The sequence below is a fragment of the Castor canadensis genome, chromosome 3, assembly GCF_047511655.1.
Source record: "Castor canadensis chromosome 3, mCasCan1.hap1v2, whole genome shotgun sequence".
Classification (NCBI taxonomy): Eukaryota; Metazoa; Chordata; class Mammalia; order Rodentia; family Castoridae; genus Castor; species Castor canadensis.
Genome location: NC_133388.1, coordinates 106,350,787 through 106,376,480, shown reverse-complemented (window position 1 = coordinate 106,376,480; position 25,694 = coordinate 106,350,787).

The following is a 25,694-nucleotide window of genomic DNA, read 5'->3' as shown; positions in this document are numbered from 1 at the left end:
CTCCAATTCAATTGAATGGGGTGATTCAGCACAAAGGTGATGTTGCTTATCCAGGAAAACAGTGAGAAGTAGGCAGAATTCCTTTAAAGAGCAAAATGCATTCACAATACTAACCATGTTGCTAGACCCTCTGTTTTCTAACATTAAAGATTCTCTCACAAACCTGCAGTTTTTCTCCCATTTACTTGTATGCGGTGATTTTGCTCAAGGTTTATGTTCCTCACAGAAGAAAAGGCTGAAAGTTGGGCCGCGTTCCTTTCATACTCTAACAGAGTTCACCATGCTTAACAAGGTGCAAGACCCTCTTGCTCTTACAAGAGCTGCAGTGCTTCTCCCTTTCACTTGAATGGGGAGATTCAGCAGAAAGGTGATGTTGCTGATCCAGGAAAACACTGAGAGGGAGGCAGTACTCCTTGAAAGAGCAAACTGAATTCACAATATTAACCAATTTGCTAGACCCTCTTGTTTCTAACATTAAGGATTCTCTTACAAACGCTGCAGTTTTTCTCCCATTTACTTTTATGCGGAGATTTACACAAAGTTTATGTTCCTCACCCATGAAAACACTGAAAGTTAGGCAGCGTTCCTCTTCAAAACTAACTCAGTTCACCATGCTTAACAAGGTGCAAGACCCTCTTGCTTGTACCATTAATGCTTCTCTTATAAGAGCTGCAGTGGTTCTCCCATTCACTTGAATGGGGAGATTCAGCAGAAAGGTGATGTTGCTGATCCAGGAAAACACTGAGAGGTAGGCAGTACTCCTTTAAAGAGCAAACTCAATTCACCATACTACCCATGTTGCTAGACCCTCTTGTTTGTAACATGAAGCATTCTCTTACAAATCTGCAGTTTTTCTCCCTTTCACTTGTATGCGGTGATTTTTGCACAAAGTTTATGTTCCTCACACATGAAAACGCTGAAGGTTAGGCAGCATTCCTATCAAAAACTAACACAGTTCACCATGTTTAGCAAGGTGCAAGACCCTCTTGCTTGTAAAATTAATCCTATCTTACAAGATCTACAGTGCTTCTCCAATTCACTTGAATGTGGTGATTCAGCCCAAGGGTGATGTTGCTTATCCAGGAAAACAGTGAGTAGGCAGAATTCCTTTAAAGAGCAAAATGCATTCACAATACTAACCATGTTGCTAGACCCTCTGTTTTCTAACATTAAAGATTCTCTCACAAACCTGCAGTTTTTCTCCCTTTTACTTGTATGCGGTGATTTTGCTCAAGGTTTATGTTCCTCACAGAAGAAAACGCTGAACGTTGGGCCACGTTCCTTTCATACACTAACAGAGTTCACCATGCTTAACAAGGTGCAAGACCCTCTTGCTCTTACAAGAGCTGCAGTGCTTCTCCCTTTCACTTGAATGGGGAGATTCAGCAGAACGGTGATGTTGCTGATCCAGGTAAACACTGAGAGGTAGGCAGTACTATTTTAAAGAGCAAACTGAATTCACCATACTAATCATGTTGCTGGACCCTCTTGTTTCTAACATGAGGGATTCTCTTACAAATCTGCAGTTTTTCTCTCATTCACTTGTATGCTCTTGTTATGCACAGCGATGATGTTCCTCACCCATGGAAACACGGAGAGGGAGAGCGTATGGCCTTAAACAACACACACAATTCTCAAACTTAAACATGCTGCTAAATCATCTTGCTTCTAACATTAATCGTTTTCTTAGAAAAGCTACAGTTTTTCTCCATTCACTTGAAAGAGGCTGTTTTGCACAAAGTTGATATGCTTCACCTTTGAAAACGCTGACAGTCAGGAAGGGTTCTTTTCAAATGCAAACTCGGTTCACCATGCATAACAAGGTGAAAGGCCCTCTTGCTTGTAACACTAATGCTTCTCTTACAGAGCTGCAGTGATTCTCCCCTTCCCTTGAATGGGGTGATTCAGCAAGAAAGGTGATGTTGCTCATCCAGGAAAACACTGAGCGTTATGCAGTACTCCTTGAAAGAGTAAACTGAATTCACAATATTAACCAAGTTGCTAGACACTCTCGTTTCTAACACTAAGGATTCTCTTCCAAAAGCTGCAGTTTTTGTCCCATTTACTTTTATGCGGTGATTTTGCACTAAGTTTACGTTCCTCTCCCATGAAAACACTGAAAGTTAGGCAGCGTTCCTCTTCAAAACTAACTCAGTTCACCATGCTTAACAAGGTGCAAGACCCTCTTGCTTGTACCATTAATGCTTCTCTTATAAGAGCTGCAGTGGTTCTCCCATTCACTTGAATGGGGAGATTCAGCAGAAAGGTGATGTTGCTGATCCAGAAAAACACTGAGAGGTAGGCAGTACTCCTTTAAAGAGCAAACTCAATTCACCATACTACCCATGTTGCTAGACCCTCTTGTTTGTAACATGAAGCATTCTCTTACAAATCTGCAGTTTTTCTCCCTTTCACTTGTATGCGGTGATTTTTGCACAAAGTTTATGTTCCTCACACATGAAAACGCTGAAGGTTAGGCAGCATTCCTATCAAAAACTAACACAGTTCACCATGTTTAGCAAGGTGCAAGACCCTCTTGCTTGTAAAATTAATCCTATCTTACAAGATCTACAGTGCTTCTCCAATTCACTTGAATGTGGTGATTCAGCACAAGGGTGATGTTGCTTATCCAGGAAAATAGTGAGTAGGCAGAATTCCTTTAAAGAGCAAAATGCATTCACAATACTAACCATGTTGCTAGACCCTCTGTTTTCTAACATTAAAGATTCTCTCACAAACCTGCAGTTTTTCTCCCTTTTACTTGTATGCGGTGATTTTGCTCAAGGTTTATGTTCCTCACAGAAGAAAACGCTGAAAGTTGGGCCGCGTTCCTTTCATACACTAACAGAGTTCACCATGCTTAACAAGGTGCAAGACCCTCTTGCTCTTACAAGAGCTGCAGTGCTTCTCCCTTTCACTTGAATGGGGAGATTCAGCAGAAAGGTGATGTTGCTGATCCAGGTAAACACTGAGAGGTAGGCAGTACTCCTTTAAAGAGCAAACTGAATTCACCATACTAATCATGTTGCTGGACCCTCTTGTTTCTAACATGAGGGATTCTCTTACAAATCTGCAGTTTTTCTCTCATTCACTTGTATGCTCTTGTTATGCACAGCGATGATGTTCCTCACCCATGGAAACACGGAGAGGGAGAGCTTATGGCCTTAAACAACACACACAATTCTCAAACTTAAACATGCTGCTAAATCATCTTGCTTCTAACATTAATTGTTTTCTTAGAAAAGCTACAGTTTTTCTCCATTCACTTGAAAGAGGCTGTTTTGCACAAAGTTGATATGCTTCACCTTTGAAAACGCTGACAGTCAGGAAGGGTTCTTTTCAAATGCGAACTCGGTTCACCATGCATAACAAGGTGAAAGGCCCTCTTGCTTGTAACACTAATGCTTCTCTTACAGAGCTGCAGTGATTCTCCCCTTCCCTTGAATGGGGTGATTCAGCAAGAAAGGTGATGTTGCTCATCCAGGAAAACACTGAGCGTTATGCAGTACTCCTTGAAACAGTAAACTGAATTCACAATATTAACCAAGTTGCTAGACACTCTCGTTTCTAACACTAAGGATTCTCTTACAAAAGCTGCAGTTTTTGTCCCATTTACTTTTATGCGGAGATTTTGCACTAAGTTAATGTTCCTCTCCCATGAAAACACTGAAAGTTAGGCAGCGTTCCTCTTCCAAACTAACTCAGTTCACCATGCTTAACAAGGTGCAAGACCCTCTTGCTTGTAACATTAATGCTTCTCTTATAAGAGCTGCAGTGGTTCTCCAATTCACTTGAAAGTGGAGATTCAGCAGAAAGGTGATGTTGCTGATCCAGGAAAACACTGAGAGGTAGGCAGTACTCCTTTAAAGAGCAAACTCAATTCACCATACTACCCATGTTGCTAGACCCTCTTGTTTGTAACATGAAGCATTCTCTTACAAATCTGCAGTTTTTCTCCCTTTCACTTGTATGCGGTGATTTTTGCACAAAATTTATGTTCCTCACACATGAAAACGCTGAAGGTTAGGCAGCATTCCTATCAAAAACTAACACAGTTCACCATGTTTAGCAAGGTGCAAGACCCTCTTGCTTGTAAAATTAATCCTATCTTACAAGATCTACAGTGCTTCTCCAATTCAATTGAATGGGGTGATTCACCACAAAGGTGATGTTGCTTATCCAGGAAAACAGTGAGAAGTAGGCAGAATTCCTTTAAAGAGCAAAATGCATTCACAATACTAACCATGTTGCTAGACCCTCTGTTTTCTAACATTAAAGATTCTCTCACAAACCTGCAGTTTTTCTCCCATTTACTTGTATGCGGTGATTTTGCTCAAGGTTTATGTTCCTCACAGAAGAAAAGGCTGAAAGTTGGGCCGCGTTCCTTTCATACACTAACAGAGTTCACCATGCTTAACAAGGTGCAAGACCCTCTTGCTCTTACAAGAGCTGCAGTGCTTCTCCCTTTCACTTGAATGGGGAGATTCAGCAGAAAGGTGATGTTGCTGATCCAGGAAAACACTGACAGGGAGGCAGTACTCCTTGAAAGAGCAAACTGAATTCACAATATTAACCAATTTGCTAGACCCTCTTGTTTCTAACATTAAGGATTCTCTTACAAACGCTGCAGTTTTTCTCCCATTTACTTTTATGCGGAGATTTTACACAAAGTTTATGTTCCTCACCCATGAAAACACTGAAAGTTATGCAGCGTTCCTCTTCAAAACTAACTCAGTTCACCATGCTTAACAAGGTGCAAGACCCTCTTGCTTGTACCATTAATGCTTCTCTTATAAGAGCTGCAGTGGTTCTCCCATTCACTTGAATGGGGAGATTCAGCAGAAAGGTGATGTTGCTGATCCAGGAAAACACTGAGAGGTAGGCAGTACTCCTTTAAAGAGCAAACTCAATTCACCATACTACCCATGTTGCTAGACCCTCTTGTTTGTAACATGAAGCATTCTCTTACAAATCTGCAGTTTTTCTCCCTTTCACTTGTATGCGGAGATTTTTGCACAAAGTTTATGTTCCTCACACATGAAAACGCTGAAGGTTTGGCAGCATTCCTATCAAAAACTAACACAGTTCACCATGTTTAGCAAGGTGCAAGACCCTCTTCCTTGTAAAATTAATCCTATCTTACAAGATCTACAGTGCTTCTCCAATTCACTTGAATGTGGTGATTCAGCCCAAGGGTGATGTTGCTTATCCAGGAAAACAGTGAGTAGGCAGAATTCCTTTAAAGAGCAAAATGCATTCACAATACTAACCATGTTGCTAGACCCTCTGTTTTCTAACATTAAAGATTCTCTCACAAACCTGCAGTTTTTCTCCCTTTTACTTGTATGCGGTGATTTTGCTCAAGGTTTATGTTCCTCACAGAAGAAAACGCTGAAAGTTGGGCCACGTTCCTTTCATACACTAACAGAGTTCACCATGCTTAACAAGGTGCAAGACCCTCTTGCTCTTACAAGAGCTGCAGTGCTTTTCCCTTTCACTTGAATGGGGAGATTCAGCAGAAAGGTGATGTTGCTGATCCAGGTAAACACTGAGAGGTAGGCAGTACTCCTTTAAAGAGCAAACTGAATTCACCATACTAATCATGTTGCTGGACCCTCTTGTTTCTAACATGAGGGATTCTCTTACAAATCTGCAGTTTTTCTCTCATTCACTTGTATGCTCTTGTTATGCACAGCGATGATGTTCCTCACCCATGGAAACACAGAGAGGGAGAGCTTATGGCCTTAAACAACACACACAATTCTCAAACTTAAACATGCTGCTAAATCATCTTGCTTCTAACATTAATTGTTTTCTTAGAAAAGCTACAGTTTTTCTCCATTCACTTGAAAGAGGCTGTTTTGCACAAAGTTGATATGCTTCACCTTTGAAAACGCTGACAGTCAGGAAGGGTTCTTTTCAAATGCGAACTCGGTTCACCATGCATAACAAGGTGAAAGGCCCTCTTGCTTGTAACACTAATGCTTCTCTTACAGAGCTGCAGTGATTCTCCCCTTCCCTTGAATGGGGTGATTCAGCAAGAAAGGTGATGTTGCTCATCCAGGAAAACACTGAGCGTTATGCAGTACTCCTTGAAAGAGTAAACTGAATTCACAATATTAACCAAGTTGCTAGACACTCTCGTTTCTAACACTAAGGATTCTCTTACAAAAGCTGCAGTTTTTGTCCCATTTACTTTTATGCGGAGATTTTGCACTAAGTTAATGTTCCTCTCCCATGAAAACACTGAAAGTTAGGCAGCGTTCCTCTTCCAAACTAACTCAGTTCACCATGCTTAACAAGGTGCAAGACACTCTTGCTTGTAACATTAATGCTTCTCTTATAAGAGCTGCAGTGGTTCTCCCATTCACTTGAAAGTGGAGATTCAGCAGAAAGGTGATGTTGATGATCCAGGAAAACACTGAGAGGTAGGCAGTACTCCTTTAAAGAGCAAACTCAATTCACCATACTACCCATGTTGCTAGACCCTCTTGTTTGTAACATGAAGCATTCTCTTACAAATCTGCAGTTTTTCTCCCTTTCACTTGTATGCGGTGATTTTTGCACAAAATTTATGTTCCTCACACATGAAAACGCTGAAGGTTAGGCAGCATTCCTATCAAAAACTAACACAGTTCACCATGTTCAGCAAGGTGCAAGACCCTCTTGCTTGTAAAATTAATCCTATCTTACAAGATCTACAGTGCTTCTCCAATTCAATTGAATGGGGTGATTCAGCACAAAGGTGATGTTGCTTATCTAGGAAAACAGTGAGAAGTAGGCAGAATTCCTTTAAAGAGCAAAATGCATTCACAATACTAACCATGTTGCTAGACCCTCTGTTTTCTAACATTAAAGATTCTCTCACAAACCTGCAGTTTTTCTCCCATTTACTTGTATGCGGTGATTTTGCTCAAGGTTTATGTTCCTCACAGAAGAAAAGGCTGAAAGTTGGGCCGCGTTCCTTTCATACACTAACAGAGTTCACCATGCTTAACAAGGTGCAAGACCCTCTTGCTCTTACAAGAGCTGCAGTGCTTCTCCCTTTCACTTGAATGGGGAGATTCAGCAGAAAGGTGATGTTGCTGATCCAGGAAAACACTGACAGGGAGGCAGTACTCCTTGAAAGAGCAAACTGAATTCACAATATTAACCAATTTGCTAGACCCTCTTGTTTCTAACATTAAGGATTCTCTTACAAACGCTGCAGTTTTTCTCCCATTTACTTTTATGCGGAGATTTTACACAAAGTTTATGTTCCTCACCCATGAAAACACTGAAAGTTATGCAGCGTTCCTCTTCAAAACTAACTCAGTTCACCATGCTTAACAAGGTGCAAGACCCTCTTGCTTGTACCATTAATGCTTCTCTTATAAGAGCTGCAGTGGTTCTCCCATTCACTTGAATGGGGAGATTCAGCAGAAAGGTGATGTTGCTGATCCAGGAAAACACTGAGAGGTAGGCAGTACTCCTTTAAAGAGCAAACTCAATTCACCATACTACCCATGTTGCTAGACCCTCTTGTTTGTAACATGAAGCATTCTCTTACAAATCTGCAGTTTTTCTCCCTTTCACTTGTATGCGGAGATTTTTGCACAAAGTTTATGTTCCTCACACATGAAAACGCTGAAGGTTTGGCAGCATTCCTATCAAAAACTAACACAGTTCACCATGTTTAGCAAGGTGCAAGACCCTCTTCCTTGTAAAATTAATCCTATCTTACAAGATCTACAGTGCTTCTCCAATTCACTTGAATGTGGTGATTCAGCACAAGGGTGATGTTGCTTATCCAGGAAAACAGTGAGTAGGCAGAATTCCTTTAAAGAGCAAAATGCATTCACAATACTAACCATGTTGCTAGACCCTCTGTTTTCTAACATTAAAGATTCTCTCACAAACCTGCAGTTTTTCTCCCTTTTACTTGTATGCGGTGATTTTGCTCAAGGTTTATGTTCCTCACAGAAGAAAACGCTGAAAGTTGGGCCGCGTTCCTTTCATACACTAACAGAGTTCACCATGCTTAACAAGGTGCAAGACCCTCTTGCTCTTACAAGAGCTGCAGTGCTTCTCCCTTTCACTTGAATGGGGAGATTCAGCAGAAAGGTGATGTTGCTGATCCAGGTAAACACTGAGAGGTAGGCAGTACTCCTTTAAAGAGCAAACTGAATTCACCATACTAATCATGTTGCTGGACCCTCTTGTTTCTAACATGAGGGATTCTCTTACAAATCTGCAGTTTTTCTCTCATTCACTTGTATGCTCTTGTTATGCACAGCGATGATGTTCCTCACCCATGGAAACACGGAGAGGGAGAGCTTATGGCCTTAAACAACACACACAATTCTCAAACTTAAACATGCTGCTAAATCATCTTGCTTCTAACATTAATTGTTTTCTTAGAAAAGCTACAGTTTTTCTCCATTCACTTGAAAGAGGCTGTTTTGCACAAAGTTGATATGCTTCACCTTTGAAAACGCTGACAGTCAGGAAGGGTTCTTTTCAAATGCGAACTCGGTTCACCATGCATAACAAGGTGAAAGGCCCTCTTGCTTGTAACACTAATGCTTCTCTTACAGAGCTGCAGTGATTCTCCCCTTCCCTTGAATGGGGTGATTCAGCAAGAAAGGTGATGTTGCTCATCCAGGAAAACACTGAGCGTTATGCAGTACTCCTTGAAAGAGTAAACTGAATTCACAATATTAACCAAGTTGCTAGACACTCTCGTTTCTAACACTAAGGATTCTCTTACAAAAGCTGCAGTTTTTGTCCCATTTACTTTTATGCGGAGATTTTGCACTAAGTTAATGTTCCTCTCCCATGAAAACACTGAAAGTTAGGCAGCATTCCTCTTCCAAACTAACTCAGTTCACCATGCTTAACAAGGTGCAAGACACTCTTGCTTGTAACATTAATGCTTCTCTTATAAGTGCTGCAGTGGTTCTCCAATTCACTTGAATGTGGAGATTCAGCAGAAAGGTGATGTTGCTGATCCAGGAAAACACTGAGAGGTAGGCAGTACTCCTTTAAAGAGCAAACTCAATTCACCATACTACCCATGTTGCTAGACCCTCTTGTTTGTAACATGAAGCATTCTCTTACAAATCTGCAGTTTTTCTCCCTTTCACTTGTATGCGGTGATTTTTGCACAAAATTTATGTTCCTCACACATGAAAACGCTGAAGGTTAGGCAGCATTCCTATCAAAAACTAACACAGTTCACCATGTTTAGCAAGGTGCAAGACCCTCTTGCTTGTAAAATTAATCCTATCTTACAAGATCTACAGTGCTTCTCCAATTCAATTGAATGGGGTGATTCAGCACGAAGGTGATGTTGCTTATCCAGGAAAACAGTGAGAAGTAGGCAGAATTTCTTTAAAAAGCAAAATGCATTCACAATACTAACCATGTTGCTAGACCCTCTGTTTTCTAACATTAAAGATTCTTTCACAAACCTGCAGTTTTTCTCCCATTTACTTGTATGCGGTGATTTTGCTCAAGGTTTATGTTCCTCACAGAAGAAAAGGCTGAAAGTTGGGCCGCGTTCCTTTCATACACTAACAGAGTTCACCATGCTTAACAAGGTGCAAGACCCTCTTGCTCTTACAAGAGCTGCAGTGCTTCTCCCTTTCACTTGAATGGGGAGATTCAGCAGAAAGGTGATGTTGCTGATCCAGGAAAACACTGAGAGGGAGGCAGTACTCCTTGAAAGAGCAAACTGAATTCACAATATTAACCAATTTGCTAGACCCTCTTGTTTCTAACATTAAGGATTCTCTTACAAATGCTGCAGTTTTTCTCCCATTTACTTTTATGCGGAGATTTTACACAAAGTTTATGTTCCTCACCCATGAAAACACTGAAAGTTATGCAGCGTTCCTCTTCAAAACTAACTCAGTTCACCATGCTTAACAAGGTGCAAGACCCTCTTGCTTGTACCATTAATGCTTCTCTTATAAGAGCTGCAGTGGTTCTCCCATTCACTTGAATGGGGAGATTCAGCAGAAAGGTGATGTTGCTGATCCAGGAAAACACTGAGAGGTAGGCAGTACTCCTTTAAAGAGCAAACTCAATTCACCATACTACCCATGTTGCTAGACCCTCTTGTTTGTAACATGAAGCATTCTCTTACAAATCTGCAGTTTTTCTCCCTTTCACTTGTATGCGGTGATTTTTGCACAAAGTTTATGTTCCTCACACATGAAAACGCTGAAGGTTTGGCAGCATTCCTATCAAAAACTAACACAGTTCACCATGTTTAGCAAGGTGCAAGACCCTCTTGCTTGTAAAATTAATCCTATCTTACAAGATCTACAGTGCTTCTCCAGTTCACTTGAATGTGGTGATTCAGCACAAGGGTGATGTTGCTTATCCAGGAAAACAGTGAGTAGGCAGAATTCCTTTAAAGAGCAAAATGCATTCACAATGCTAACCATGTTGCTAGACCCTCTGTTTTCTAACATTAAAGATTCTCTCACAAACCTGCAGTTTTTCTCCCTTTTACTTGTATGCGGTGATTTTGCTCAAGGTTTATGTTCCTCACAGAAGAAAACGCTGAAAGTTGGGCCGCGTTCCTTTCATACACTAACAGAGTTCACCATGCTTAACAAGGTGCAAGACCCTCTTGCTCTTACAAGAGCTGCAGTGGTTCTCCCATTCACTTGAATGGGGAGATTCAGCAGAAAGGTGATGTTGCTGATCCAGGAAAACACTGAGAGGTAGGCAGTACTCCTTTAAAGAGCAAACTCAATTCACCATACTACCCATGTTGCTAGACCCTCTTGTTTGTAACATGAAGCATTCTCTTACAAATCTGCAGTTTTTCTCCCTTTCACTTGTATGCGGTGATTTTTGCACAAAGTTTATGTTCCTCACACATGAAAACGCTGAAGGTTTGGCAGCATTCCTATCAAAAACTAACACAGTTCACCATGTTTAGCAAGGTGCAAGACCCTCTTGCTTGTAAAATTAATCCTATCTTACAAGATCTACAGTGCTTCTCCAGTTCACTTGAATGTGGTGATTCAGCACAAGGGTGATGTTGCTTATCCAGGAAAACAGTGAGTAGGCAGAATTCCTTTAAAGAGCAAAATGCATTCACAATGCTAACCATGTTGCTAGACCCTCTGTTTTCTAACATTAAAGATTCTCTCACAAACCTGCAGTTTTTCTCCCTTTTACTTGTATGCGGTGATTTTGCTCAAGGTTTATGTTCCTCACAGAAGAAAACGCTGAAAGTTGGGCCGCGTTCCTTTCATACACTAACAGAGTTCACCATGCTTAACAAGGTGCAAGACCCTCTTGCTCTTACAAGAGCTGCAGTGCTTCTCCCTTTCACTTGAATGGGGAGATTCAGCAGAAATGTGATGTTGCTGATCCAGGTAAACACTGAGAGGTAGGCAGTACTCCTTTAAAGAGCAAACTGAATTCACCATACTAATCATGTTGCTGGACCCTCTTGTTTCTAACATGAGGGATTCTCTTACAAATCTGCAGTTTTTCTCTCATTCACTTGTATGCTCTTGTTATGCACAGCGATGATGTTCCTCACCCATGGAAACACGGAGAGGGAGAGCGTATGGCCTTAAACAACACACACAATTCTCAAACTTAAACATGCTGCTAAATCATCTTGCTTCTAACATTAATTGTTTTCTTAGAAAAGCTACAGTTTTTCTCCATTCACTTGAAAGAGGCTGTTTTGCACAAAGTTGATATGCTTCACCTTTGAAAACGCTGACAGTCAGGAAGGGTTCTTTTCAAATGCGAACTCGGTTCACCATGCATAACAAGGTGAAAGGCCCTCTTGCTTGTAACACTAATGCTTCTCTTACAGAGCTGCAGTGATTCTCCCCTTCCCTTGAATGGGGTGATTCAGCAAGAAAGGTGATGTTGCTCATCCAGGAAAACACTGAGCGTTATGCAGTACTCCTTGAAAGAGTAAACTGAATTCACAATATTAACCAAGTTGCTAGACACTCTCGTTTCTAACACTAAGGATTCTCTTACAAAAGCTGCAGTTTTTGTCCCATTTACTTTTATGCGGAGATTTTGCACTAAGTTAATGTTCCTCTCCCATGAAAACACTGAAAGTTAGGCAGCGTTCCTCTTCCAAACTAACTCAGTTCACCATGCTTAACAAGGTGCAAGACCCTCTTGCTTGTAACATTAATGCTTCTCTTATAAGAGCTGCAGTGGTTCTCCAATTCACTTGAAAGTGGAGATTCAGCAGAAAGGTGATGTTGCTGATCCAGGAAAACACTGACAGGGAGGCAGTACTCCTTGAAAGAGCAAACTGAATTCACAATATTAACCAATTTGCTAGACCCTCTTGTTTCTAACATTAAGGATTCTCTTACAAACGCTGCAGTTTTTCTCCCATTTACTTTTATGCGGAGATTTTACACAAAGTTTATGTTCCTCACCCATGAAAACACTGAAAGTTATGCAGCGTTCCTCTTCAAAACTAACTCAGTTCACCATGCTTAACAAGGTGCAAGACCCTCTTGCTTGTACCATTAATGCTTCTCTTATAAGAGCTGCAGTGGTTCTCCCATTCACTTGAATGGGGAGATTCAGCAGAAAGGTGATGTTGCTGATCCAGGAAAACACTGAGAGGTAGGCAGTACTCCTTTAAAGAGCAAACTCAATTCACCATACTACCCATGTTGCTAGACCCTCTTGTTTGTAACATGAAGCATTCTCTTACAAATCTGCAGTTTTTCTCCCTTTCACTTGTATGCGGAGATTTTTGCACAAAGTTTATGTTCCTCACACATGAAAACGCTGAAGGTTTGGCAGCATTCCTATCAAAAACTAACACAGTTCACCATGTTTAGCAAGGTGCAAGACCCTCTTCCTTGTAAAATTAATCCTATCTTACAAGATCTACAGTGCTTCTCCAATTCACTTGAATGTGGTGATTCAGCACAAGGGTGATGTTGCTTATCCAGGAAAACAGTGAGTAGGCAGAATTCCTTTAAAGAGCAAAATGCATTCACAATACTAACCATGTTGCTAGACCCTCTGTTTTCTAACATTAAAGATTCTCTCACAAACCTGCAGTTTTTCTCCCTTTTACTTGTATGCGGTGATTTTGCTCAAGGTTTATGTTCCTCACAGAAGAAAACGCTGAAAGTTGGGCCGCGTTCCTTTCATACACTAACAGAGTTCACCATGCTTAACAAGGTGCAAGACCCTCTTGCTCTTACAAGAGCTGCAGTGCTTCTCCCTTTCACTTGAATGGGGAGATTCAGCAGAAAGGTGATGTTGCTGATCCAGGTAAACACTGAGAGGTAGGCAGTACTCCTTTAAAGAGCAAACTGAATTCACCATACTAATCATGTTGCTGGACCCTCTTGTTTCTAACATGAGGGATTCTCTTACAAATCTGCAGTTTTTCTCTCATTCACTTGTATGCTCTTGTTATGCACAGCGATGATGTTCCTCACCCATGGAAACACGGAGAGGGAGAGCTTATGGCCTTAAACAACACACACAATTCTCAAACTTAAACATGCTGCTAAATCATCTTGCTTCTAACATTAATTGTTTTCTTAGAAAAGCTACAGTTTTTCTCCATTCACTTGAAAGAGGCTGTTTTGCACAAAGTTGATATGCTTCACCTTTGAAAACGCTGACAGTCAGGAAGGGTTCTTTTCAAATGCGAACTCGGTTCACCATGCATAACAAGGTGAAAGGCCCTCTTGCTTGTAACACTAATGCTTCTCTTACAGAGCTGCAGTGATTCTCCCCTTCCCTTGAATGGGGTGATTCAGCAAGAAAGGTGATGTTGCTCATCCAGGAAAACACTGAGCGTTATGCAGTACTCCTTGAAAGAGTAAACTGAATTCACAATATTAACCAAGTTGCTAGACACTCTCGTTTCTAACACTAAGGATTCTCTTACAAAAGCTGCAGTTTTTGTCCCATTTACTTTTATGCGGAGATTTTGCACTAAGTTAATGTTCCTCTCCCATGAAAACACTGAAAGTTAGGCAGCATTCCTCTTCCAAACTAACTCAGTTCACCATGCTTAACAAGGTGCAAGACACTCTTGCTTGTAACATTAATGCTTCTCTTATAAGTGCTGCAGTGGTTCTCCAATTCACTTGAATGTGGAGATTCAGCAGAAAGGTGATGTTGCTGATCCAGGAAAACACTGAGAGGTAGGCAGTACTCCTTTAAAGAGCAAACTCAATTCACCATACTACCCATGTTGCTAGACCCTCTTGTTTGTAACATGAAGCATTCTCTTACAAATCTGCAGTTTTTCTCCCTTTCACTTGTATGCGGTGATTTTTGCACAAAATTTATGTTCCTCACACATGAAAACGCTGAAGGTTAGGCAGCATTCCTATCAAAAACTAACACAGTTCACCATGTTTAGCAAGGTGCAAGACCCTCTTGCTTGTAAAATTAATCCTATCTTACAAGATCTACAGTGCTTCTCCAATTCAATTGAATGGGGTGATTCAGCACAAAGGTGATGTTGCTTATCCAGGAAAACAGTGAGAAGTAGGCAGAATTCCTTTAAAAAGCAAAATGCACTCACAATACTAACCATGTTGCTAGACCCTCTGTTTTCTAACATTAAAGATTCTTTCACAAACCTGCAGTTTTTCTCCCATTTACTTGTATGCGGTGATTTTGCTCAAGGTTTATGTTCCTCACAGAAGAAAAGGCTGAAAGTTGGGCCGCGTTCCTTTCATACACTAACAGAGTTCACCATGCTTAACAAGGTGCAAGACCCTCTTGCTCTTACAAGAGCTGCAGTGCTTCTCCCTTTCACTTGAATGGGGAGATTCAGCAGAAAGGTGATGTTGCTGATCCAGGAAAACACTGAGAGGGAGGCAGTACTCCTTGAAAGAGCAAACTGAATTCACAATATTAACCAATTTGCTAGACCCTCTTGTTTCTAACATTAAGGATTCTCTTACAAATGCTGCAGTTTTTCTCCCATTTACTTTTATGCGGAGATTTTACACAAAGTTTATGTTCCTCACCCATGAAAACACTGAAAGTTATGCAGCGTTCCTCTTCAAAACTAACTCAGTTCACCATGCTTAACAAGGTGCAAGACCCTCTTGCTTGTACCATTAATGCTTCTCTTATAAGAGCTGCAGTGGTTCTCCCATTCACTTGAATGGGGAGATTCAGCAGAAAGGTGATGTTGCTGATCCAGGAAAACACTGAGAGGTAGGCAGTACTCCTTTAAAGAGCAAACTCAATTCACCATACTACCCATGTTGCTAGACCCTCTTGTTTGTAACATGAAGCATTCTCTTACAAATCTGCAGTTTTTCTCCCTTTCACTTGTATGCGGTGATTTTTGCACAAAGTTTATGTTCCTCACACATGAAAACGCTGAAGGTTTGGCAGCATTCCTATCAAAAACTAACACAGTTCACCATGTTTAGCAAGGTGCAAGACCCTCTTGCTTGTAAAATTAATCCTATCTTACAAGATCTACAGTGCTTCTCCAGTTCACTTGAATGTGGTGATTCAGCACAAGGGTGATGTTGCTTATCCAGGAAAACAGTGAGTAGGCAGAATTCCTTTAAAGAGCAAAATGCATTCACAATGCTAACCATGTTGCTAGACCCTCTGTTTTCTAACATTAAAGATTCTCTCACAAACCTGCAGTTTTTCTCCCTTTTACTTGTATGCGGTGATTTTGCTCAAGGTTTATGTTCCTCACAGAAGAAAACGCTGAAAGTTGGGCCGCGTTCCTTTCATACACTAACAGAGTTCACCATGCTTAACAAGGTGCAAGACCCTCTTGCTCTTACAAGAGCTGCAGTGCTTCTCCCTTTCACTTGAATGGGGAGATTCAGCAGAAATGTGATGTTGCTGATCCAGGTAAACACTGAGAGGTAGGCAGTACTCCTTTAAAGAGCAAACTGAATTCACCATACTAATCATGTTGCTGGACCCTCTTGTTTCTAACATGAGGGATTCTCTTACAAATCTGCAGTTTTTCTCTCATTCACTTGTATGCTCTTGTTATGCACAGCGATGATGTTCCTCACCCATGGAAACACGGAGAGGGAGAGCGTATGGCCTTAAACAACACACACAATTCTCAAACTTAAACATGCTGCTAAATCATCTTGCTTCTAACATTAATTGTTTTCTTAGAAAAGCTACAGTTTTTCTCCATTCACTTGAAAGAGGCTGTTTTGCACAAAGTTGATATGCTTCACCTTTGAAAACGCTGACAGTCAGGAAGGGTTCTTTTCAAATGCGAACTCGATTCACCATGCACAACAAGGTGAAAGGCCCTCTTGCTTGTAACACTAATGCTTCTCTTACAGAGCTGCAGTGATTCTCCCCTTCCCTTGAATGGGGTGATTCAGCAAGAAAGGTGATGTTGCTCATCCAGGAAAACACTGAGCGTTATGCAGTACTCCTTGAAAGAGTAAACTGAATTCACAATATTAACCAAGTTGCTAGACACTCTCGTTTCTAACACTAAGGATTCTCTTACAAAAGCTGCAGTTTTTGTCCCATTTACTTTTATGCGGAGATTTTACACTAAGTTAATGTTCCTGTCCCATGAAAACACTGAAAGTTAGGCAGCGTTCCTCTTCCAAACTAACTCAGTTCACCATGCTTAACAAGGTGCAAGACCCTCTTGCTTGTAACATTAATGCTTCTCTTATAAGAGCTGCAGTGGTTCTCCAATTCACTTGAAAGTGGAGATTCAGCAGAAAGGTGATGTTGCTGATCCAGGAAAACACTGAGAGGTAGGCAGTACTCCTTTAAAGAGCAAACTCAATTCACCATACTACCCATGTTGCTAGACCCTCTTGTTTGTAACATGAAGCATTCTCTTACAAATCTGCAGTTTTTCTCCCTTTCACTTGTATGCGGTGATTTTTGCACAAAATTTATGTTCCTCACACATGAAAACGCTGAAGGTTAGGCAGCATTCCTATCAAAAACTAACACAGTTCACCATGTTTAGCAAGGTGCAAGACCCTCTTGCTCGTAAAATTAATCCTATCTTACAAGATCTACAGTGCTTCTCCAATTCAATTGAATGGGGTGATTCAGCACAAAGGTGATGTTGTTTATCCAGGAAAACAGTGAGAAGTAGGCAGAATTCCTTTAAAGAGCAAAATGCATTCACAATACTAACCATGTTGCTAGACCCTCTGTTTTCTAACATTAAAGATTCTCTCACAAACCTGCAGTTTTTCTCCCTTTTACTTGTATGCGGTGATTTTGCTCAAGGTTTATGTTCCTCACAGAAGAAAACGCTGAAAGTTGGGCCGCGTTCCTTTCATACACTAACAGAGTTCACCATGCTTAACAAGGTGCAAGACCCTCTTGCTCTTACAAGAGCTGCAGTGCTTCTCCCTTTCACTTGAATGGGGAGATTCAGCAGAAAGGTGATGTTGCTGATCCAGGTAAACACTGAGAGGTAGGCAGTACTCCTTTAAAGAGCAAACTGAATTCACCATACTAATCATGTTGCTGGACCCTCTTGTTTCTAACATGAGGGATTCTCTTACAAATCTGCAGTTTTTCTCTCATTCACTTGTATGCTCTTGTTATGCACAGCGATGATGTTCCTCACCCATGGAAACACAGAGAGGGAGAGCTTATGGCCTTAAACAACACACACAATTCTCAAACTTAAACATGCTGCTAAATCATCTTGCTTCTAACATTAATTGTTTTCTTAGAAAAGCTACAGTTTTTCTCCATTCACTTGAAAGAGGCTGTTTTGCACAAAGTTGATATGCTTCACCTTTGAAAACGCTGACAGTCAGGAAGGGTTCTTTTCAAATGCGAACTCGGTTCACCATGCATAACAAGGTGAAAGGCCCTCTTGCTTGTAACACTAATGCTTCTCTTACAGAGCTGCAGTGATTCTCCCCTTCCCTTGAATGGGGTGATTCAGCAAGAAAGGTGATGTTGCTCATCCAGGAAAACACTGAGCGTTATGCAGTACTCCTTGAAAGAGTAAACTGAATTCACAATATTAACCAAGTTGCTAGACACTCTCGTTTCTAACACTAAGGATTCTCTTACAAAAGCTGCAGTTTTTGTCCCATTTACTTTTATGCGGAGATTTTGCACTAAGTTAATGTTCCTCTCCCATGAAAACACTGAAAGTTAGGCAGCGTTCCTCTTCAAAACTAACTCAGTTCACCATGCTTAACAAGGTGCAAGACCCTCTTGCTTGTAACATTAATGCTTCTCTTATAAGAGCTGCAGTGGTTCTCCCATTCACTTGAAAGTGGAGATTCAGCAGAAAGGTGATGTTGCTGATCCAGGAAAACACTGAGAGGTAGGCAGCACTCCTTTAAAGAGCAAACTCAATTCACCATACTACCCATGTTGCTAGACCCTCTTGTTTGTAACATGAAGCATTCTCTTACAAATCTGCAGTTTTTCTCCCTTTCACTTGTATGCGGTGATTTTTGCACAAAATTTATGTTCCTCACACATGAAAACGCTGAAGGTTAGGCAGCATTCCTATCAAAAACTAACACAGTTCACCATGTTTAGCAAGGTGCAAGACCCTCTTGCTTGTAAAATTAATCCTATCTTACAAGATCTACAGTGCTTCTCCAATTCAATTGAATGGGGTGATTCAGCACAAAGGTGATGTTGCTTATCCAGGAAAACAGTGAGAAGTAGGCAGAATTCCTTTAAAGAGCAAAATGCATTCACAATACTAACCATGTTGCTAGACCCTCTGTTTTCTAACATTAAAGATTCTTTCACAAACCTGCAGTTTTTCTCCCATTTACTTGTATGCGGTGATTTTGCTCAAGGTTTATGTTCCTCACAGAAGAAAAGGCTGAAAGTTGGGCCGCGTTCCTTTCATACACTAACAGAGTTCACCATGCTTAACAAGGTGCAAGACCCTCTTGCTCTTACAAGAGCTGCAGTGCTTCTCCCTTTCACTTGAATGGGGAGATTCAGCAGAAAGGTGATGTTGCTGATCCAGGAAAACACTGAGAGGGAGGCAGTACTCCTTGAAAGAGCAAACTGAATTCACAATATTAACCAATTTGCTAGACCCTCTTGTTTCTAACATTAAGGATTCTCTTACAAATGCTGCAGTTTTTCTCCCATTTACTTTTATGCGGAGATTTTACACAAAGTTTATGTTCCTCACCCATGAAAACACTGAAAGTTATGCAGCGTTCCTCTTCAAAACTAACTCAGTTCACCATGCTTAACAAGGTGCAAGACCCTCTTGCTTGTACCATTAATGCTTCTCTTATAAGAGCTGCAGTGGTTCTCCCATTCACTTGAATGGGGAGATTCAGCAGAAAGGTGATGTTGCTGATCCAGGAAAACACTGAGAGGTAGGCAGTACTCCTTTAAAGAGCAAACTCAATTCACCATACTACCCATGTTGCTAGACCCTCTTGTTTGTAACATGAAGCATTCTCTTACAAATCTGCAGTTTTTCTCCCTTTCACTTGTATGCGGTGATTTTTGCACAAAGTTTATGTTCCTCACACATGAAAACGCTGAAGGTTAGGCAGCATTCCTATCAAAAACTAACACAGTTCACCATGTTTAGCAAGGTGCAAGACCCTCTTGCTCGTAAAATTAATCCTATCTTACAAGATCTACAGTGCTTCTCCAATTCAATTGAATGGGGTGATTCAGCACAAAGGTGATGTTGTTTATCCAGGAAAACAGTGAGAAGTAGGCAGAATTCCTTTAAAGAGCAAAATGCATTCACAATACTAACCATGTTGCTAGACCCTCTGTTTTCTAACATTAAAGATTCTCTCACAAACCTGCAGTTTTTCTCCCTTTTACTTGTATGCGGTGATTTTGCTCAAGGTTTATGTTCCTCACAGAAGAAAACGCTGAAAGTTGGGCCGCGTTCCTTTCATACACTAACAGAGTTCACCATGCTTAACAAGGTGCAAGACCCTCTTGCTCTTACAAGAGCTGCAGTGCTTCTCCCTTTCACTTGAATGGGGAGATTCAGCAGAAAGGTGATGTTGCTGATCCAGGTAAACACTGAGAGGTAGGCAGTACTCCTTTAAAGAGCAAACTGAATTCACCATACTAATCATGTTGCTGGACCCTCTTGTTTCTAACATGAGGGATTCTCTTACAAATCTGCAGTTTTTCTCTCATTCACTTGTATGCTCTTGTTATGCACAGCGATGATGTTCCTCACCCATGGAAACACAGAGAGGGAGAGCTTATGGCCTTAAACAACACACACAATTCTCAAACTTAAACATGCTGCTAAATCATCTTGCTTCTAACATTAATTGTTTTCTTAGAAAAGCTACAGTTTTTCTCCATTCACTTGAAAGAGGCTGTTTTGCACAAAGTTGATATGCTTCACCTTTGAAAACGCTGACAGTCAGGAAGGGTTCTTTTCAAATGCGAACTCGGTTCACCATGCATAACAAGGTGAAAGGCCCTCTTGCTTGTAACACTAATGCTTCTCTTACAGAGCTGCAGTGATTCTCCCCTTCCCTTGAATGGGGTGATTCAGCAAGAAAGGTGATGTTGCTCATCCAGGAAAACACTGAGCGTTATGCAGTACTCCTTGAAAGAGTAAACTGAATTCACAATATTAACCAAGTTGCTAGACACTCTCGTTTCTAACACTAAGGATTCTCTTACAAAAGCTGCAGTTTTTGTCCCATTTACTTTTATGCGGAGATTTTGCACTAAGTTAATGTTCCTCTCCCATGAAAACACTGAAAGTTAGGCAGCGTTCCTCTTCAAAACTAACTCAGTTCACCATGCTTAACAAGGTGCAAGACCCTCTTGCTTGTAACATTAATGCTTCTCTTATAAGAGCTGCAGTGGTTCTCCCATTCACTTGAAAGTGGAGATTCAGCAGAAAGGTGATGTTGCTGATCCAGGAAAACACTGAGAGGTAGGCAGCACTCCTTTAAAGAGCAAACTCAATTCACCATACTACCCATGTTGCTAGACCCTCTTGTTTGTAACATGAAGCATTCTCTTACAAATCTGCAGTTTTTCTCCCTTTCACTTGTATGCGGTGATTTTTGCACAAAATTTATGTTCCTCACACATGAAAACGCTGAAGGTTAGGCAGCATTCCTATCAAAAACTAACACAGTTCACCATGTTTAGCAAGGTGCAAGACCCTCTTGCTTGTAAAATTAATCCTATCTTACAAGATCTACAGTGCTTCTCCAATTCAATTGAATGGGGTGATTCAGCACAAAGGTGATGTTGCTTATCCAGGAAAACAGTGAGAAGTAGGCAGAATTCCTTTAAAGAGCAAAATGCATTCACAATACTAACCATGTTGCTAGACCCTCTGTTTTCTAACATTAAAGATTCTTTCACAAACCTGCAGTTTTTCTCCCATTTACTTGTATGCGGTGATTTTGCTCAAGGTTTATGTTCCTCACAGAAGAAAAGGCTGAAAGTTGGGCCGCGTTCCTTTCATACACTAACAGAGTTCACCATGCTTAACAAGGTGCAAGACCCTCTTGCTCTTACAAGAGCTGCAGTGCTTCTCCCTTTCACTTGAATGGGGAGATTCAGCAGAAAGGTGATGTTGCTGATCCAGGAAAACACTGAGAGGGAGGCAGTACTCCTTGAAAGAGCAAACTGAATTCACAATATTAACCAATTTGCTAGACCCTCTTGTTTCTAACATTAAGGATTCTCTTACAAATGCTGCAGTTTTTCTCCCATTTACTTTTATGCGGAGATTTTACACAAAGTTTATGTTCCTCACCCATGAAAACACTGAAAGTTATGCAGCGTTCCTCTTCAAAACTAACTCAGTTCACCATGCTTAACAAGGTGCAAGACCCTCTTGCTTGTACCATTAATGCTTCTCTTATAAGAGCTGCAGTGGTTCTCCCATTCACTTGAATGGGGAGATTCAGCAGAAAGGTGATGTTGCTGATCCAGGAAAACACTGAGAGGTAGGCAGTACTCCTTTAAAGAGCAAACTCAATTCACCATACTACCCATGTTGCTAGACCCTCTTGTTTGTAACATGAAGCATTCTCTTACAAATCTGCAGTTTTTCTCCCTTTCACTTGTATGCGGTGATTTTTGCACAAAGTTTATGTTCCTCACACATGAAAACGCTGAAGGTTTGGCAGCATTCCTATCAAAAACTAACACAGTTCACCATGTTTAGCAAGGTGCAAGACCCTCTTGCTTGTAAAATTAATCCTATCTTACAAGATCTACAGTGCTTCTCCAGTTCACTTGAATGTGGTGATTCAGCACAAGGGTGATGTTGCTTATCCAGGAAAACAGTGAGTAGGCAGAATTCCTTTAAAGAGCAAAATGCATTCACAATGCTAACCATGTTGCTAGACCCTCTGTTTTCTAACATTAAAGATTCTCTCACAAACCTGCAGTTTTTCTCCCTTTTACTTGTATGCGGTGATTTTGCTCAAGGTTTATGTTCCTCACAGAAGAAAACGCTGAAAGTTGGGCCGCGTTCCTTTCATACACTAACAGAGTTCACCATGCTTAACAAGGTGCAAGACCCTCTTGCTCTTACAAGAGCTGCAGTGCTTCTCCCTTTCACTTGAATGGGGAGATTCAGCAGAAAGGTGATGTTGCTGATCCAGGTAAACACTGAGAGGTAGGCAGTACTCCTTTAAAGAGCAAACTGAATTCACCATACTAATCATGTTGCTGGACCCTCTTGTTTCTAACATGAGGGATTCTCTTACAAATCTGCAGTTTTTCTCTCATTCACTTGTATGCTCTTGTTATGCACAGCGATGATGTTCCTCACCCATGGAAACACAGAGAGGGAGAGCTTATGGCCTTAAACAACACACACAATTCTCAAACTTAAACATGCTGCTAAATCATCTTGCTTCTAACATTAATTGTTTTCTTAGAAAAGCTACAGTTTTTCTCCATTCACTTGAAAGAGGCTGTTTTGCACAAAGTTGATATGCTTCACCTTTGAAAACGCTGACAGTCAGGAAGGGTTCTTTTCAAATGCGAACTCGGTTCACCATGCATAACAAGGTGAAAGGCCCTCTTGCTTGTAACACTAATGCTTCTCTTACAGAGCTGCAGTGATTCTCCCCTTCCCTTGAATGGGGTGATTCAGCAAGAAAGGTGATGTTGCTCATCCAGGAAAACACTGAGCGTTATGCAGTACTCCTTGAAAGAGTAAACTGAATTCACAATATTAACCAAGTTGCTAGACACTCTCGTTTCTAACACTAAGGATTCTCTTACAAAAGCTGCAGTTTTTGTCCCATTTACTTTTATGCGGAGATTTTGCACTAAGTTAATGTTCCTCTCCCATGAAAACACTGAAAGTTAGGCAGCGTTCCTCTTCCAAACTAACTCAGTTCACCATGCTTAACAAGGTGCAAGACCCTCTTGCTTGTAACATTAATGCTTCTCTTATAAGAGCTGCAGTGGTTCTCCAATTCACTTGAAAGTGGAGATTCAGCAGAAAGGTGATGTTGCTGATCCAGGAAAACACTGAGAGGTAGGCAGTACTCCTTTAAAGAGCAAACTCAATTCACCATACTACCCATGTTGCTAGACCCTCTTGTTTGTAACATGAAGCATTCTCTTACAAATCTGCAGTTTTTCTCCCTTTCACTTGTATGCGGTGATTTTTGCACAAAATTTATGTTCCTCACACATGAAAACGCTGAAGGTTAGGCAGCATTCCTATCAAAAACTAACACAGTTCACCATGTTTAGCAAGGTGCAAGACCCTCTTGCTCGTAAAATTAATCCTATCTTACAAGATCTACAGTGCTTCTCCAATTCAATTGAATGGGGTGATTCAGCACAAAGGTGATGTTGTTTATCCAGGAAAACAGTGAGAAGTAGGCAGAATTCCTTTAAAGAGCAAAATGCATTCACAATACTAACCATGTTGCTAGACCCTCTGTTTTCTAACATTAAAGATTCTCTCACAAACCTGCAGTTTTTCTCCCTTTTACTTGTATGCGGTGATTTTGCTCAAGGTTTATGTTCCTCACAGAAGAAAAGGCTGAAAGTTGGGCCGCGTTCCTTTCATACACTAACAGAGTTCACCATGCTTAACAAGGTGCAAGACCCTCTTGCTCTTACAAGAGCTGCAGTGCTTCTCCCTTTCACTTGAATGGGGAGATTCAGCAGAAAGGTGATGTTGCTGATCCAGGTAAACACTGAGAGGTAGGCAGTACTCCTTTAAAGAGCAAACTGAATTCACCATACTAATCATGTTGCTGGACCCTCTTGTTTCTAACATGAGGGATTCTCTTACAAATCTGCAGTTTTTCTCTCATTCACTTGTATGCTCTTGTTATGCACAGCGATGATGTTCCTCACCCATGGAAACACAGAGAGGGAGAGCTTATGGCCTTAAACAACACACACAATTCTCAAACTTAAACATGCTGCTAAATCATCTTGCTTCTAACATTAATTGTTTTCTTAGAAAAGCTACAGTTTTTCTCCATTCACTTGAAAGAGGCTGTTTTGCACAAAGTTGATATGCTTCACCTTTGAAAACGCTGACAGTCAGGAAGGGTTCTTTTCAAATGCGAACTCGGTTCACCATGCATAACAAGGTGAAAGGCCCTCTTGCTTGTAACACTAATGCTTCTCTTACAGAGCTGCAGTGATTCTCCCCTTCCCTTGAATGGGGTGATTCAGCAAGAAAGGTGATGTTGCTCATCCAGGAAAACACTGAGCGTTATGCAGTACTCCTTGAAAGAGTAAACTGAATTCACAATATTAACCAAGTTGCTAGACACTCTCGTTTCTAACACTAAGGATTCTCTTACAAAAGCTGCAGTTTTTGTCCCATTTACTTTTATGCGGAGATTTTGCACTAAGTTAATGTTCCTCTCCCATGAAAACACTGAAAGTTAGGCAGCGTTCCTCTTCAAAACTAACTCAGTTCACCATGCTTAACAAGGTGCAAGACCCTCTTGCTTGTAACATTAATGCTTCTCTTATAAGAGCTGCAGTGGTTCTCCCATTCACTTGAAAGTGGAGATTCAGCAGAAAGGTGATGTTGCTGATCCAGGAAAACACTGAGAGGTAGGCAGCACTCCTTTAAAGAGCAAACTCAATTCACCATACTACCCATGTTGCTAGACCCTCTTGTTTGTAACATGAAGCATTCTCTTACAAATCTGCAGTTTTTCTCCCTTTCACTTGTATGCGGTGATTTTTGCACAAAATTTATGTTCCTCACACATGAAAACGCTGAAGGTTAGGCAGCATTCCTATCAAAAACTAACACAGTTCACCATGTTTAGCAAGGTGCAAGACCCTCTTGCTTGTAAAATTAATCCTATCTTACAAGATCTACAGTGCTTCTCCAATTCAATTGAATGGGGTGATTCAGCACAAAGGTGATGTTGCTTATCCAGGAAAACAGTGAGAAGTAGGCAGAATTCCTTTAAAGAGCAAAATGCATTCACAATACTAACCATGTTGCTAGACCCTCTGTTTTCTAACATTAAAGATTCTTTCACAAACCTGCAGTTTTTCTCCCATTTACTTGTATGCGGTGATTTTGCTCAAGGTTTATGTTCCTCACAGAAGAAAAGGCTGAAAGTTGGGCCGCGTTCCTTTCATACACTAACAGAGTTCACCATGCTTAACAAGGTGCAAGACCCTCTTGCTCTTACAAGAGCTGCAGTGCTTCTCCCTTTCACTTGAATGGGGAGATTCAGCAGAAAGGTGATGTTGCTGATCCAGGAAAACACTGAGAG